This window comes from Haemaphysalis longicornis, unplaced genomic scaffold (genome assembly GCF_048455015.1).
Source record: "Haemaphysalis longicornis isolate Haplotype H1 unplaced genomic scaffold, Haemaphysalis longicornis Haplotype H1 scaffold_10, whole genome shotgun sequence".
Taxonomy (NCBI): Eukaryota; Metazoa; Arthropoda; class Arachnida; order Ixodida; family Ixodidae; genus Haemaphysalis; species Haemaphysalis longicornis.
This window is the reverse complement of record NW_027526204.1, coordinates 58,766,845-58,781,895: the sequence shown is the minus strand read 5'-3', so window position 1 is coordinate 58,781,895 and position 15,051 is coordinate 58,766,845. Positions and strand designations below refer to the sequence as shown.

Here is a 15,051-nt window from a genome sequence, read left to right as displayed (position 1 = left end):
TGGTCAGGTACGGTGGATTAGTTCCACGTGTCGGCCCTCGCCATGCCCTCGTATTCGTTATGGTAAGGGGTTTCCTTCTCGCCATGCCCACGCGCACATGCGGAGGCGAGTCCCGGTCAACACGGTCCTAACAGAACAGAGGAAGCATACCGAGTGCTAAAACTATCTAATGAATGCTCGCCGCAGTCTTCTGAAAGGCAAGCATATAGTCTACTGGTCAGTGCCCTGGTACCTGATCATGAGCCGAATATAGGAGACCCTACGGTACCACTAATTTACTTGCACTTACGAAAGTAATAGAGACACTATCATCAGGACAGCATATGAGGCAGTTTTCAGGCTCGCAATTGTGACCGGAAGACAAGCTAACAAGGGCTCTACCACCACGACAACAGAATAGACATGCATGTACGAGTTTAGGAGGGAAAGTCCATTTACTCGATGGAGGGATAAAAAACCAATATTCGGAGCAAACAACGGACTCGGGAAACACAGGAATGGAGCGGGTGAAGGTCAATTGGAGAGGCCTTCACCCTGCACAGTGGCCCTAAATAGGATGTCAGTGATAGTGACGATGAATATATCCTGAACTTCTGTCTTGCTAACGAATTTCATGAAACTGAAGAAACAACTCTCTAAGCAAGAAGGCAGCTGATAGAAGCACTCTGGGAGGTCGGCATCGTACAGACGACAGGCACACTCCCCTCTCCTCTACCCTCCCCCCCCCGTTTGGAAAGAAACTATTGCATGCCATGATAGACCTGCGACCGTTGGAGCGACTACGCTTGAAAACCCTCTTGTAAAAAAACTATGGATCCAATCGTATACACTGTGACGTTCGGTCGTTGCCACCGGTGCCACCGTTCGCACCATTCCACGCGCGTGCAATGCCGTCTTTCGCGGAGACGAGACCAAGCCGGCCTTGAAGCACCCGCAACGCTAGTGGAGGCGTCCCTACGTGCGTGGAGCGAACAATGACCGGCCGGACCTCCTTTGTTCCTCAACGCGCCATCCCTTATCTCTACTTAACCCGCGAAGGGTATAAGTGTTCCCCGAAACGAGAACTCCCGGGGTCCCTTCTCCACCCGACACCAAGAGATTTCGCCGGAGGAAGCCGCCGTAAGGGAAATCTGATCGCGCACTCTTTTATTCCGACCGAACAACGAGACGGGGAAGAGCGCCGCTCCCTGCACCTTCCACCAACATGGATCAGCAGCCCGCAGCTGCACTTCGAGATAACCTCCACAGCCCAACGGAGTACGCGTTCGCCGGCTCGAGAGCTTGAGCACCCGATCCAGCGGTAAGACTGCGCTTCCGATGCACCTCGACGCGAGAGCGAAGGATTTCGCCTTAACACCCGGACAGCCACCCGCGTGACCCGCTTCTACCTGACTAGGATTCGGACGAGCGCCAACGGTACCCCGTCCTCGACACCAGTGAGGGAGCCGGCACCGTTTAAACCCTTGCTGTATAAACTTAACTGTTATCTGCTGATACCCGTTCGTGCCTGTGTCTCTTTTCCTCTCAACTCTGCGTGGACCCACCTAAACGGGAAACAGTGCCCCAACCTCTTAACGGCCCGACACAGGTGGTGGCAGTGGTGGGATCCACTTAACTAACATCCCAGAGTATATGAGTGGGACTTCAATACCACGCCTGAGAGGAAATGAGGCACCATTACCAACCTACCATGACCCAAGCAAATGGGCTAGGCGCAAATGTAATGGCGCTGGTATTTACGGGGGACGGAAACAGGATAACTATCCAGGACTTCCTACGTGTACTCGAGCAGGGGGGAGTCTCGGTGGCTGGACAGAGGGACAGATGACGGGAATCCCATGCTGCAAAATGGTCGGGGCAGCCAACGACTTTGCATGGCATGGGGAGGCTGTCACTGCAGCACAGACATGCGCCGAGTTTAAAGCTTTAGCGATGAAGAGATCTGTTACGGAGCCAGAGGCTGTAAAACTACAGACGTGTTTGTCCCACAAGCAAAAGGACAGGGAAGACGGACGATTGTTCGCTTGCAGGCTCCGCGCGCTGAGATATTCAGTTGTTCGGACGCAGGACGGAACCGATACGGAGGATAAGCGCAAGCTGAGCAACGAGCTTTTGGATGAGCAGCATTGTACCCAGCTCCTCAAAAGGGTGCGAGACCCGGTACGCAGGTTGACGCTTCCCCGCGACCCGAAGAATTTCGGAGAGGCTGTTGAACCGGCTATGAGGTAAAAGAAAAGGAGCGAGCCATTAATCACAGCCACATGACGGTCCGAAGCAATCCGGTGGGCGAGATTGAAACTGTGGGAAATTCTGAGCTGGGTAGGGGGCAGTTGGGTGTACCGGAAACTAATCCCCTTGAGGTGTCGAATATCGCTGGCGCTTATGGTTTAGTTAGAGTTACCGATTCTGGCAAGGTGCCCGTGTGTGCAGTTAACACCACATCACCCCTCAACAAACGCGTCGGTGTTCTCATACCTGCGGTGGTAGCCGAGGGGTCCGCGGAAGAGACAGTTTGCCGGCATGTAGACGGAGCCGACCTCTGCAGCCAGTTTGACTTCTCTCACCTGCCTGAACCAGATAAATGTGGGCTCCGAGAGCGAATCACGGAGTTCGCTCCAATTTGTTCCACCAGCGGCACGGATACCGGCCACTGCTAGGTGATCAAATACCGAGTTTCGACAGGCGATTCGACCCCTGTCTGCCACCGTGCGTATCGAATCCTTTACTCCAAAATGGAAGAGTGGGAACGACAGGTTAACGAGCTACTCAAAGGAGACATAATCGAGTCTTCTACGTCTTCATGGGATGCTGATGGTCGAGAAGCTGATGGTCGAGAAGCCGGATTGGTCGCACCGTTTCGTCGTCCATTACCGCGACTTGAACCGCGTGACTCGCGTAGACACTTACCCCTTTCGAAAATTTTGGAGACACTGTCGGAACTCGGTTCCACCACGTTTTTCACACTGGTAGACATGGCCTCCGGATACTGGCAGATAGAAATGCATGAGCACGGCAAAGACAAGAGGGCGTTCAATACGCCCTCAGGGCGCTACCATTGATGACGCATGCCTACGGGCCCTCTAAACAGCACAGCATTATGGCAACGTACGGCAGGCGTCATACACGCTGGCCTTAGGGGGAAAGTGTGTCATGTATATCTGGGCGGCACAATCGAGCACAGCAACACATTTGAGAGCCACCTATCCGACCTGCGGAATGTTTTCGAAAAAGTAGATGCAGCCGGTCCTATGCTCAAACCATCAAAGTGCCAATTTCTGCTCCCCGAAGTAAAATACCTATAACACATCGTATCGGCGGAGGGAGTTCGGTCAGAAGAGCCCAAAATACAATGTGCTCAGAAATTTCCGGAGCACTGAACAAAAACCGAAGTCAGTCTGGCAATTCTTGGGCCTGCTATCCTATTATAGGCGACACACTCCCCAGTTTGCCGAACAAGCGCACCCGTTAACTGAGCTGACAACCAAGAAACACTTCAGCTGGTGCAAAGAGGAGCAAGCCGCTTTCTCGGCGGGAGGTTTCCGTTCGAACACATTGCCGTTTCATCCTTCCTGCTTGTTCCCTCCCATTTCAACCCGTTCCCATTTGAACCTTCTCGTTTGTGCCCTACCGCTTCAACCCGGTACAGAACGCCCTTCCTGTTTCGTATTTTCCCATACAGCCCCTTCCAGGAATAACGTACCCAGTTTCGACTCAAGTGACTCGGACTGAGGCGTGTGATTTCTGAAACTGTCGGTGCGTCCGACTGTATTTTAACCACATGTTTTGAGTTACATCCAACGTAACCGAAATTCAAAAATTACTTGCGTACGCCGGAACCTGAAAATTAAATTTACATAAAACGTAATTCACCGTAAAAAAAGACGTTGCGGCTGGCGGAGCCAAAGTATGCAGACCTGCATACTTTGCAACCTTTAACTTGCAACTTTTTGCAATGGTCCGCTTTACGATACACGGTGCCAATTACAAAACAACACGTAGGTTCCTGCGTGACGTCCGACCCAGTACAGCGTTGGTGAATTGCAGCTGAAACTGCACCCTTTCGTCTGCTTCTGCGTTGACCGAGCGGCATGGAACGTATTGCTCGCATGCGTACTCCGTGGAAGCTAGGGTGGCTCCAGTCCCTACGGCTGCACATACGAATGGACATGCACTTATATGCAACACACATAAAAAGAAAGTGCGATGATTAACAAAATCTTTCTGTGGTCGTAGTGCCAGTTTGTAGTGTCCGTATCTTTTGCCAAAAATGAAGTTGGGGGCTTTCACAAATGCAACTATTTATTTATTAGGGGTAAAACAGGGCTACTGTTTATCTCTACGCAGGAAAAAGATCTCGTGAAATAGAAATACCAAATCTAGCTAACTCCTGAAAAACGCATTTTATGAAAACGGTAAATATTATGGACCAAGCCAGTGGTACGATAAATTTTAATGTGTTACTAATGGTCACTTTATATGCAAATGTCTGTAAAAGAATGGTCATTGAAGTCTCAAGCTGAAATTTTCGCTTGGAGGAAATAATTCGCGCACGTTTTTTCTCCGAGCGTTAAGAACACCCCAAGCTGTAGACTCTCGCGTGTACTTTTTACGGATAATACATAAGCGGGAACGCAGTACGCTTAAAAGCAAAAGCAAACATTTAGGTAGTTATTAGTATGTAATAGAGAGTTTTATCATACCGTTACCGTGTGTGCGCCACAATTTACTGGGTTACCCAGAGCCGGAGTTTCCGTTTGCCGCTGAAAAACGTAGAATACTTTAGCACACCGCTTGCTGTTCGCGTAATCCGGCCGCCGCGGCGCAAGTAGCGACATCTGTTGAATTAGACTCGCAAAATTTTGTTGTTCATATCTATTTGCCTTCGTTTGAAGTAGCTTGAAAATTTCACTCTTTTTGGGTGAAGCGTTCACAATAACCGTAGTTGTTTAGCGAATACTGTAGCCATGACCTGTAGAGCTATAAAAAAACATGTCGGTGGCGCTATCTACCGAGTAAGGTTAGAGTCAAGGTAAAATAGAATTTGCCCCCTTGCTAAATACTAATGCAAGAAATGATTAAATAAAATATGTTGTAGTAATTACTCAGTTAGCTACACTACCTTTGCCAGCACAATTCTGTAAGTTCAGAGCACTCTGTGAGCTCAGAAACTTATCAGAGCTATTTGAGACGGGCGTTTAGGGAGTGGGTTGAAACGGGAAGGGTGTTTTGGGAATGGGCGGTTACGGGACGGGCCAAACGGGAAGGGCGTTTTAGGAATAGGTTCAAACGGCAATGGGTTGTTGCGGGCTACACCCTTCTCCGCTATGAAACGCAAGCTGACGGATGCTCTCGTGCGGAAGTTTCGAGATTTCGGCAGGCCATTCTCACACGCGACAGATTCCTCCAAGATGGCGAAAGGGGCAGTGATCTCGCAGGCATTCGACGGCAAAGAACACCTCGTGGCGTACGCGAGAAAGCAGCTGAACTCTACGGAACAAAAATACGGCGCTAACAGGCAGGAGTGTCTTGCCGTAGTTTGGTCGGTGCGCCACTTTCGGTGTTTCCTAGACGGCGGCCCTTTAAAATCGTCACGAATTTCCAGCCGCTCAAACGGCTCATGAATGCTCGCGACCCCAGCTCTAGGCTCCCAAGGTGGAACCTCCTTTTGCACGAGTACGACTTTGAAGTCTTTCACAGGGCGGGCAAAATAAATCAGAAGGCTGGCACCTTGAGCAGGGCGCCCGTAGGGCCACTCGATATATTTTTGACATCGGTGGAGGAGTCTCGCATGAAGAGGGAATAGCGCGACGATCCCGACATCCAGAAAATATCCAAATCTCTGAAAGCAGGCGACAGTGAGGGACAATATACCATGGACGACGGTGGTCTACTGCGGTACAAGGACAAGATAAGGGTATGTCCGGGACGTCTAGTAGTGCCTGCATCACTGACAGGCGAGCTACTGTGTGTGCATCACGATGCTCTGTACACTGGCCCTTCAGGGGAACGTAAAACCCACCAGAGGACAGGCATGGCGCACGCTTGGGCGGGAATGCTGGGAGACGTGCTAGACGTGCTAGACGTGCGGGGTGACGTGCTAGGAAGAGTGCTCCTTTCCAGTTGCTCGGGGAACTCCGCGTACCGTTATAACGTACCGCGATAGATATAGTGGGACCCCTACCGACTACTACTGCCGGAAGCAAGTACATACTTGTTTTTGTAGACCACTTGAGCCGTTACGGAGAAGCCTTCCCACTAGCAGACCAGAAGGCGGAAACCATAGTGCGCGCTTTATTCGAAGGCCTGAAACTGAGGCACGGCGTGTGCGAGCAGCTTCTAACCGATCAGGGTGCGAGCTCCGTTTCACGGGTGATACAGGAGATGTACAAAGTTTTGGGTATAGAGAAATTGCAGACCACCGCGTATTACTCTGGGTGTAACGGCGCAGTAGAAAGGCTGAACCAAACTCTTGTGACCTTGTTGTCTCATTACGTAGCACACGACCAACGTGATTGGGACAGGTGACTTCCTTTCAGTGTGCACGCATACAACACGGTTTGTCCACGAGGGCACAAACAAAACCCCGTTTTTCCTCCTTCAAGGCCGCGACATGGTAATCCCAAGCATTTTTGGTGACGCTTCTAGAACTCACTATAACACCATGGAGGACTACCTCGCGGAGCTGGCTCAACACATTTGATCTCGCCAAGCCCGCGGTCTGGCTAAAAAGCCCGCGCCGAAACGGAAACACACGTTCCGGATAGTCGCAAAGCTTTCTAATGTCACGTGCCGAATCAGGGGGATTCAGATGAAAGGCAAAAAATGTAGACTTCAACAAGCTGAAAATTGCTTTTGGTGAAGTAGACGGCAAACCAGCACTTCCAAGGGGGAGTGGTGGGGCAGACAGGCGCCGTCCTTTGTCCCCGGAATGCGGAACCCAGCTTCGAAAGCGTTCACTGATGCTTTACCTGGAGCCATGCTCGAGGAGATAATTCAACATTCCAAATCACCAACGGCGAACAGCATCTCCCAGCCGGCGCAAAGTTATGTCCTATGAAGCAGGGGGGCCGGGCCGTAATACCGCTAACTAGCGTATTTTCTGTGTATCTGAGTAGGAAATTTTAACTTCCAGTGTTTATACCTTCTTCCCGTAAACATGTATGGTGAAAGTTTTTTGGCTCCAGTATCTAAGGTAAAAAACGAGAAAGACATTTGGTCAGGAGTTTTAAACAGTGCCCACGCATTTTTGCTTTCCACAAAGTTTTACCGAAGGACTGTGCTTGGTGAACAGACTATTGTCGAGGTTGTACCGCTCCATTTACTGCTATCCTGACCCACAAGGCAGTGCCTTAATTTGTGTGCATCAAGCCTTCTGCAGTAACAAAATTCTTCTCTTGGGATAGGCGGGTGTGGCGTTCTGTCAGCCCCACCACTGCCACCACTTGTGGCGAGTCCTTAAGGGGCTGTGTCACTGTTTCCCTTTTGGTGGGTCAACGGAGAGTTGAGAGGAAAAAAGACACAGGAACGAACGGGTGATGAAATGCCGCTTCAGCTGAAATGCTGGTGGTGCTCGTGGGAGATTTAAACGTTTAAATGACATGGCTTGTAGCTGGTGGTGCTCGTGGGAGATTTAAACGTTTAAATGACATGGCTTGTAGCGCTTTGTCGGCTGTCCTTTGTAATCGATTGGTTCGGGTCTCGCTTGATGTGTTACACAGACAGACAGTAAGATGCCTACGAAAGGGAATGGAAACGGACAGCCACATGTTTTCACGCGAGAATGGAGCTGAAGGGCTTACAGGTTTTAATTTGTTTAGGAATGGATGCATGCCGTTCCGTTGGAGGAAGAAGAGTTAGAACTGAAGAAGCATTGCGCCGATTAAAAGCGCGAATGGGCGCGGTAAGAACGGAAAGCTGCTGCCACCGCCCTTACCGCCTCAAGTTCCCCCTCGTCGAGTAGCCGTACATCACTCCTCGAAGAACAGCGACTTCTTTGAATTGAATACCGATGTCAGCCGATATCGCTTCTTCGGATTAAGGGCTTTGAGAGGGACATTTTCGATCGCGTCCACATCTAAGCACGCGCACATAACCGGTCTTTGGTTTATGCCTGCACAGGTTTGCATTAGGGAATAGTGGGAGGGGAGAGGGGAACGTGCACGCCAAGTTACATGCTTCAATCAAGTACTGATGTATAGAACTCCCGTTGAGGTGGCGCGAATGCGAGCGTCGCACGGTCCAATGGCACCAGTCCGGTCTTCCTAGAGGTAGAGCATGTTGGGTTGTCTGTTACGCAAAGTCTAAGATGCTTACGAAGTGAGACGGATACAGGCAGCTACATGTTTGTCCACGAGAACAAAGCTTGGGCCCTCAGAAGGTCCATTCAGCTAATTGGCTACCAAGTACGCTTCATCGAAAACTACAAATAAACATGTGTTTTTTTCGAGCACTCCGTGGACTGCGTCCAGCAGGTCATCGTAAGTCATCGTTTCTGACAGAATAGAAGGGCACTGTTTTTTGGCCAATCTTCACCCATCTCCCTACGTGGGCATGCTAGGCTTGACAAACGTGCGCCGGGGACGCTGGGCGGGTTCCGCGAGGCATGCACACACGAGCACTTGGCGTTTCCTTGTTTTTTTTATCTGGCAGCTCGCCGCCTCAATCTGCGCCAATCACCTAAAGTGGGTATACCTGGCTTGAGGAACGTGCGCAGGGGTGCTGGGCGATCATTTCGAGGCACGCACACACGAGTGCTACACATTTCTTGGATTTGCTAATTGCGGGCGGTCGCGGCGACGCCCGCGCTCACGTGCCTGCGCTGGGAAATTTCTTGGTATTTTTAACTGTGGACACGAAAAATTACGATTTGCTCAACAGCTTCGGTGTTAAAAAAATTGGTTGGCATGCTACGCTTTTCGCATACTTATACTCTTAAAGAGGTTTTTTCTTAACCAGGAAATCATTAGCGTAATGTTACAAAAATTACGCCCACCTCCCCTCGCGGGAACCCTGGTGTGATGCCACGCTGAAGGGGGTTCCATTGGCGTCGCATCAAGCAATCGTCGGGTACGGCAAGAGAGCAAGCGCAAGCGCAAACGCGGACGACCGGCGTCTGAGAGACCGGCCAGAGCGCGGCACTCCGCGTATATGCGCAGCCCACCTGAAGGAGAGGAGATCGCGGGAGAGAGAGTACTGCACATGCGCACAGCGTGCAGCGCCGCGCGCAGCGCCGCCACCGGCGGAGTGAGAGTGCGCTGCGGCACGCGCCCGCAGATGTGGAGAGAGAGGGTTCGCTATCAGAGAGAGAGCAGAGCGGGTGAGCGGAGGAGAGACCCAGCTGTGCGGACGTGGACGCCGACGCACACAGGACCGGGCCGCCGGCAAGAGATGCTCCTCGCAGCGTCGCATCTGAAACTGCGGCGTGGACTTCAGCCACCACTTTCAAGCGTGGCAGGTGGCTTTTAGAGCGATTTCATGCTGTTCACTTTCCATCTGCTAACAAGCCGGCTAGAAGGAAGTAACGGCTATAAGGGCTCACCGAGTAGGAAAACACCGGCAATGGCAACTTGCTAATGACACTTCAGCGACAGGTGACAGCGATTGGGTTGTAGGAAAGGCAATAGGTTAAAAAAGTCCGAAGCAGTGGTAAGTGGGGGGAATTGTGTCCTGTCAAAGAGGTGAAGTCTGGTATTCTGTAGGATGATGTTAATCTGCACAGCACAGAATAATCTTTTCTGTTCAATCGGTAGCCATTCGGGCAAGGGGGATTACGCTTTGCGGGAGAGCCTATAGTGCTGCGTAATTTCCTGGTGTGTCATTACAGGTTGTATGCGCTGGGCTCGGCTTCATCAGCCGTGGGCCGGCGGATCAAATCTCAAGCCACGAGGTTGGGGATCTTGTTGCCGCGGATGCCGCTGTGAGTAGGGGCCACACCATCCTGACTGGCCCCTTGGTAGTCTCCTATTGGTTAGCCGAAGTGTTTTGATGTGCATTTAACCGTCGTCTATGTAGCGGTACACCTGCTGAGAGTTTGTTACGATACTTTTGGCAGCGCTTTGGCTAAGCGCACATGCTAACACCACTTCCTAGGCTTGGAGGGGGCTTTGTCCGGGGATTGAGATGCCACGCTTGTCTAAGGCTGCAGAAGGGCAGCACAAAAGAAGAGAAGGTATGGAATAATGCAATCGGATATCCTTCGTATCAGACCAGTTCATGATTCCTCATTTCTTTCTTTCAATTGAGTTGCTTACTACAATCTAACTTCATATATACACTGGTTTTGAAAACCCTTCTATGAATAAAAATATTAATTAGGCAATTATTTATAAACTCAAACCTTGATGTCAATGTTATTCAAGAAACGACATCACCAAGCAATGCGTGCACAAAAAGACATTTTACAGCATTCAGGTTGTCATCACATAAAAACTTCCCGCTATTTAGTGCGGAAATATATTTCTTAATAGATCGCGGAAGAGAGCTCCGCGAAATTTTCAAACTCCAGTGATCTCCCAGATATCGAGGTTGGTCCAACCCTCTATTCCCCCATTACTGGCCTGCTGAGTCTTCTAACCAAAATTTATCAACACACAAATCCCACTAATTCACATTACCTCACCACTCATCTAAGTAATCCACCCTGCTTTACTCGGTGACCCTTATTCATCGACTTTTTTCCATGTGCCCCTTAAAGTTAAGGTAAAGCAGAATCAATGTGATGTAAAAATACGGTCACATCTACATTAAAAGCGGACATGAGGCAGCCCCAGAGCTTCATTTTTCAGTTGTCAAGCTCTCTTAGAGCATGTGGCACACAATGGCAAGGGACACAATGGACACAAGGGAAAGAACAAGGGGCTCAATGTCACTTTACAAGAAGTGCCGGTGATGTAGAAAACTGCAAGTGTTAATGTCTCAGTGCTATTTGTACATAACCACCTATTCAAACTAGAATAGGGGGGATATGTATTTATTGTCGATGGTGTCCCAGAGAGCCTTCACAAAGGGGCAGGGATGCATTCGAAATGAGTATACATAAAAAACTTTAAAAATATAAACCCCATGAAAATATTATAATCCAAGAATGCGCCATGATATGCTGCCTAAGAATGTATGTTCTAACTTAACTTATTCTAAATGCAAATGAAACCTGTGGGAGATGGGCAGTATGTAACGCAAACTGATAGTATATGCAGACAACTTTAGATTAAATTGAAGGTAATAATAAGAAGAGTACCTCATGGGGTGTGGGACTGCAGAGTATGTAACACATTTGGTGGTGCTGTCGGGCGAGTGTTAAAAAAATTTTTCACATGCAAAATAGGACACCAGAATCAAAAACTAGAAGTTACCGTTTTGAAGTCCCGCGACCGGTTCGGAACGGATCCTTCTATTCGTTTCGGTTCGGGTTCACTTCCAAAATGGAGTAAAAATACGGGTTCAATTGGGTTCCGAATCGAGGCGAAAATTCCGGTTCGGTTCCTGTTTTCGGCTCGGTTACCATTCAGGTTGGACACCATGGTTAAGACCAACCCTCCTAACTAGCTATTTTGGAATTACAAAGCCTAAGTATCTGCTACAGTCTTCCACACTTTGCCTGGAACATTTTGCCAGCATTTTACTAGCGAAAAAGAGACGTGGACGAAGAAGAAGTATGCAGGACACTCGCTTGTGTCCTGCCAGAATCAACGAGTGCAAAGAACATAAGCCAAATTTTTAGAAACCGCCATTCCTTATTGCTCGTTGTGAAGTGACAGTAAGGATACAATCATCTCGGTCACTGAAGAGAAATGGTCTTTAGCATGGCGAAGTGGTAGAGATTCCAAACCACTACAACATTGAAAATTTCAGTTCAACACAAATCTTTTCCTGATGCAACACGCTATATTTTGAAGCAATTCTACCGACAAAGCCGAATTGTGTGTTACCTTCTTTAGTTATTCGAAAGTGTTATAGCGCGGGGGTTTTATTTTTTAAACCGGATATTTTCGTAACTGAATTCTTTTGAAGCTTTATTATAATTACGTTTGCTTCTCTCAAAACTAAATACAGCTGCCAAGCTGTATCTTTGACACTATAGCATTCATTCATATCAATTTATAGAGAGAAATATTGCTGAAAAATTTGTGAGCACTTCTTGTTCACTATTCACCAGACACATGCGCATCCACGTGTGAGAGTTTCGTTGTCATACACTGGCGGTGAAAACACAAACTGCTGTCACATGGTACTTCTATAGTTTTGAAAATCATACATCTTTAGGTATTAACTTGTGCAAATCGATCAGGACAAACGGGCAATAATTTTCGTGCTAAAACACGTTTTGTACAAGTTTTGTTGTGTTGGTTTTTATGAAGTCAGTATTTTGTGTCATGCCACACTTTTTATTCAATTGCCGTTGTAAAATATAACTAGAAGTGTGGGATTCTGTGGTCATCTTTGTTTTTTCCTGTAGCCTTTGTGAATAACTTCCTATTTAACTGCGGGAAAAATTTATTCGTCAGTAGACGCTTTTTTACTACAATACTCTGCATCCCATCCAAAAAGGTCCATGGCTGTCACGGACGGATATAATGACCGCTTGTGCGTCAGACCGCATCGGTTGTGCACTCTGTCGACCACTGATTACAGTACGCCCAGATAGTGTACGCTAAGCCCATCAAACTCTACCAGAGCCGCTTGCGGCCCGTCGGAAGCCGTTGTGCCACAATCTATAAATGTAGGAACATTTGTTGAAGGTTGACCACGTTACTGAAATAATGTAGTTGAGGAGAAAGTTGAGATTTCAATTTTTTGTAACCAAGGAGACAATACTCACGACATTCATGCCCGTCGCCAGATACACAGCCACGCGTCTCTGGAAATCAAAAAGCGTGCCTATGGTTCGATCCAGCAGAATCATAACTTCGACCGAGAATTTCAAGTCGTGTGAAAATGCATTTTTTTGAGCAGCTTCTGAAGACGAACCTGGGTGAATTAGAAAAAAATGATACCAATTTCAACTCTGCATCATTTTTCGCATTGAAAACTCTACAGCTTGTGTGAAACATTTTCTGTTTTGAACACCTCAACATAAAATACCAATATCAAGCACAAAACCAGTAAACCGATGAAATTCTAGCGGTAATTCTAGCGCCTTAGAGGGGTTTTGGCATGCTTTGCTCCTACATCGTTAGAGTGGGTGAGAGAACCCAAATGTTTGCTGCTGCTCAAGTCTGTTTGTGCTTACAAAGTATGTGCAGTGAACGGAAACCAACTACTCGAGTTTATTTTATTGCGTAGCATTCTTTTCTGAGTACTTCCCCAGCCAGGGCCGTGTAACGCCCTGCATTTCTACAACAACGCAGATTTTGCAGAAATTCCACCTTCAGTCTTTTTAGTAACGCAGATTCAGTTAATTGTTGGGAAAGAATTTTGAAAAATCCAAAAACTAATAAAATAGAAAAACTGGCAAAAAGTGATGAATCGTGAAACGAATGGCATTCCAACAAAATTGCTAGTTTAGAGGAAGTTACACTTGGAATAGTTATAATAGCGTAATTTTTGGCAAATGGTCGAGCACAATTTTGAAAAACAAAAAAAAACAAGAAGAAATTAGCGAAATGTGGCGAACCATAAAAAATCCCGCACTTCCATAAAAGTGCCAATTTGGCGATAGTTCTGCCGGTACTCGCATAGATGGCGATGGTTGGTCGAACAGAATTTTGAAAAACCAAATAAGAACAATAAAAAGAAGTAGCGAGAAGTGGAGAACAGTCTAAAGGCATGCTTTCCCCCAAAAATGTTGATTGGGCGTATATTCAACCTGTAATTGTCATAATTGCATTATTGTAGATAATTGCTCCAACACAATGTTGAGAAAATAAAAATAGGAAAAATAAACAAAATATCAAAACGTAGCGACTCGTGTGACGCCTTGCATTTCCACAGAAATGCAGATTTTGCCGATGGTTCTCGTTTAAAAGCGCAACTTGAGATAACCGGTCGAACAGAATGTGGAAAAACCGAAAAATAGGATAACTAGAGAAAAAGCGAAAAGTGCCGAACCTTGCAATGCCCTGCATTTCAACCAAAGTGCAGATTCACCGAAGCCCCACTTGTAATCGTTAAAATAGCGCAAATAGAAATAATGTGTCATACATAACTTGGTGAAACTAAAAAATAATAAAAACAGAAAAATAGCAAAAAGGCGCGAACGATCAAAACCCTTGGATTTTCACAATAACGCAGATTGGGCGGAAGTTTTACTTGTAATCGTTATAATAGCCGCAACGGAGAAAATTGGTCGAAGGGAATTTCGAAAACAAAATATACCAAAACTGCGAAACGTGAAAAACGTGAAGCGTTCCGCATGTCTCCAATAATGCAGATTTGTCGAAAGTTACATCGGCAATCGTTAATATAGAGTCAACGAAGGTAATTATTCGAACACAGTTTTGAAAAACAAAAACATTTGGCTGTAAAGAGCTGACACTCTGTACAAGCGGAGTAAGAATTAGTCATTAGTGGACAGGTATCTGAAACCCCGCGGATTTTCTCTTAAAAGCAGTCAAAATGTTTGCTTGTGACCAGTGGTGTCGACATGGTCATGACGCTGCTGCAGACGGTCTCACTCATGGAATTTCGGCAAAGTTTTTATGCATAACTTGCCACAGCCATTGTCAAACGATGATGGCTACTTGGAAGGCTAAATCGCATTTGTTCAAGACAGCGACCTCAATACAAAAACTTTTCTGATATAAAGCTCTCAAACTTCTCTTGGGTAAAATAATCAAAATACAAGTCGTAAAAAATGTGTTTTCTATTATTTGGTGAATTCTAGAACTAACAGCGAACTACCAAAAAACTATAAAATTTCATATTTTGAGCCCAGAATTGTTGCATCCCCCTTTGCTACCCCCCGAAGTACTCTGAGCGTTGAGAAGAATTAAGGTGTTGGGAGGTTTTAAAGCAGATTTAAAGTCTAGATCAGTGCTGGAAAATCCGAATGATTCCTCTGCAAAGTGGGCGCATGTAGGGTAAATTAAGGGGGAGTAAGAAAAAAAGGATGCA

General features: G+C 47.3%; 1 long non-coding RNA gene across 1 annotated transcript in view; it reads right to left on the bottom strand.

Moving 5' to 3' along the window:
• Positions 1 to 12,855: 12,855 nt before the first annotated feature.
• The window catches only part of LOC144157753 (uncharacterized), a 96,396-nt gene continuing 94,200 nt past the window's right edge, over positions 12,856 to 15,051 (bottom strand). The window contains exon 6 of the long non-coding RNA XR_013319846.1: positions 12,856 to 12,966. This is a non-coding gene — a long non-coding RNA (uncharacterized LOC144157753). The remainder of the gene's footprint in view (positions 12,967 to 15,051) is intronic.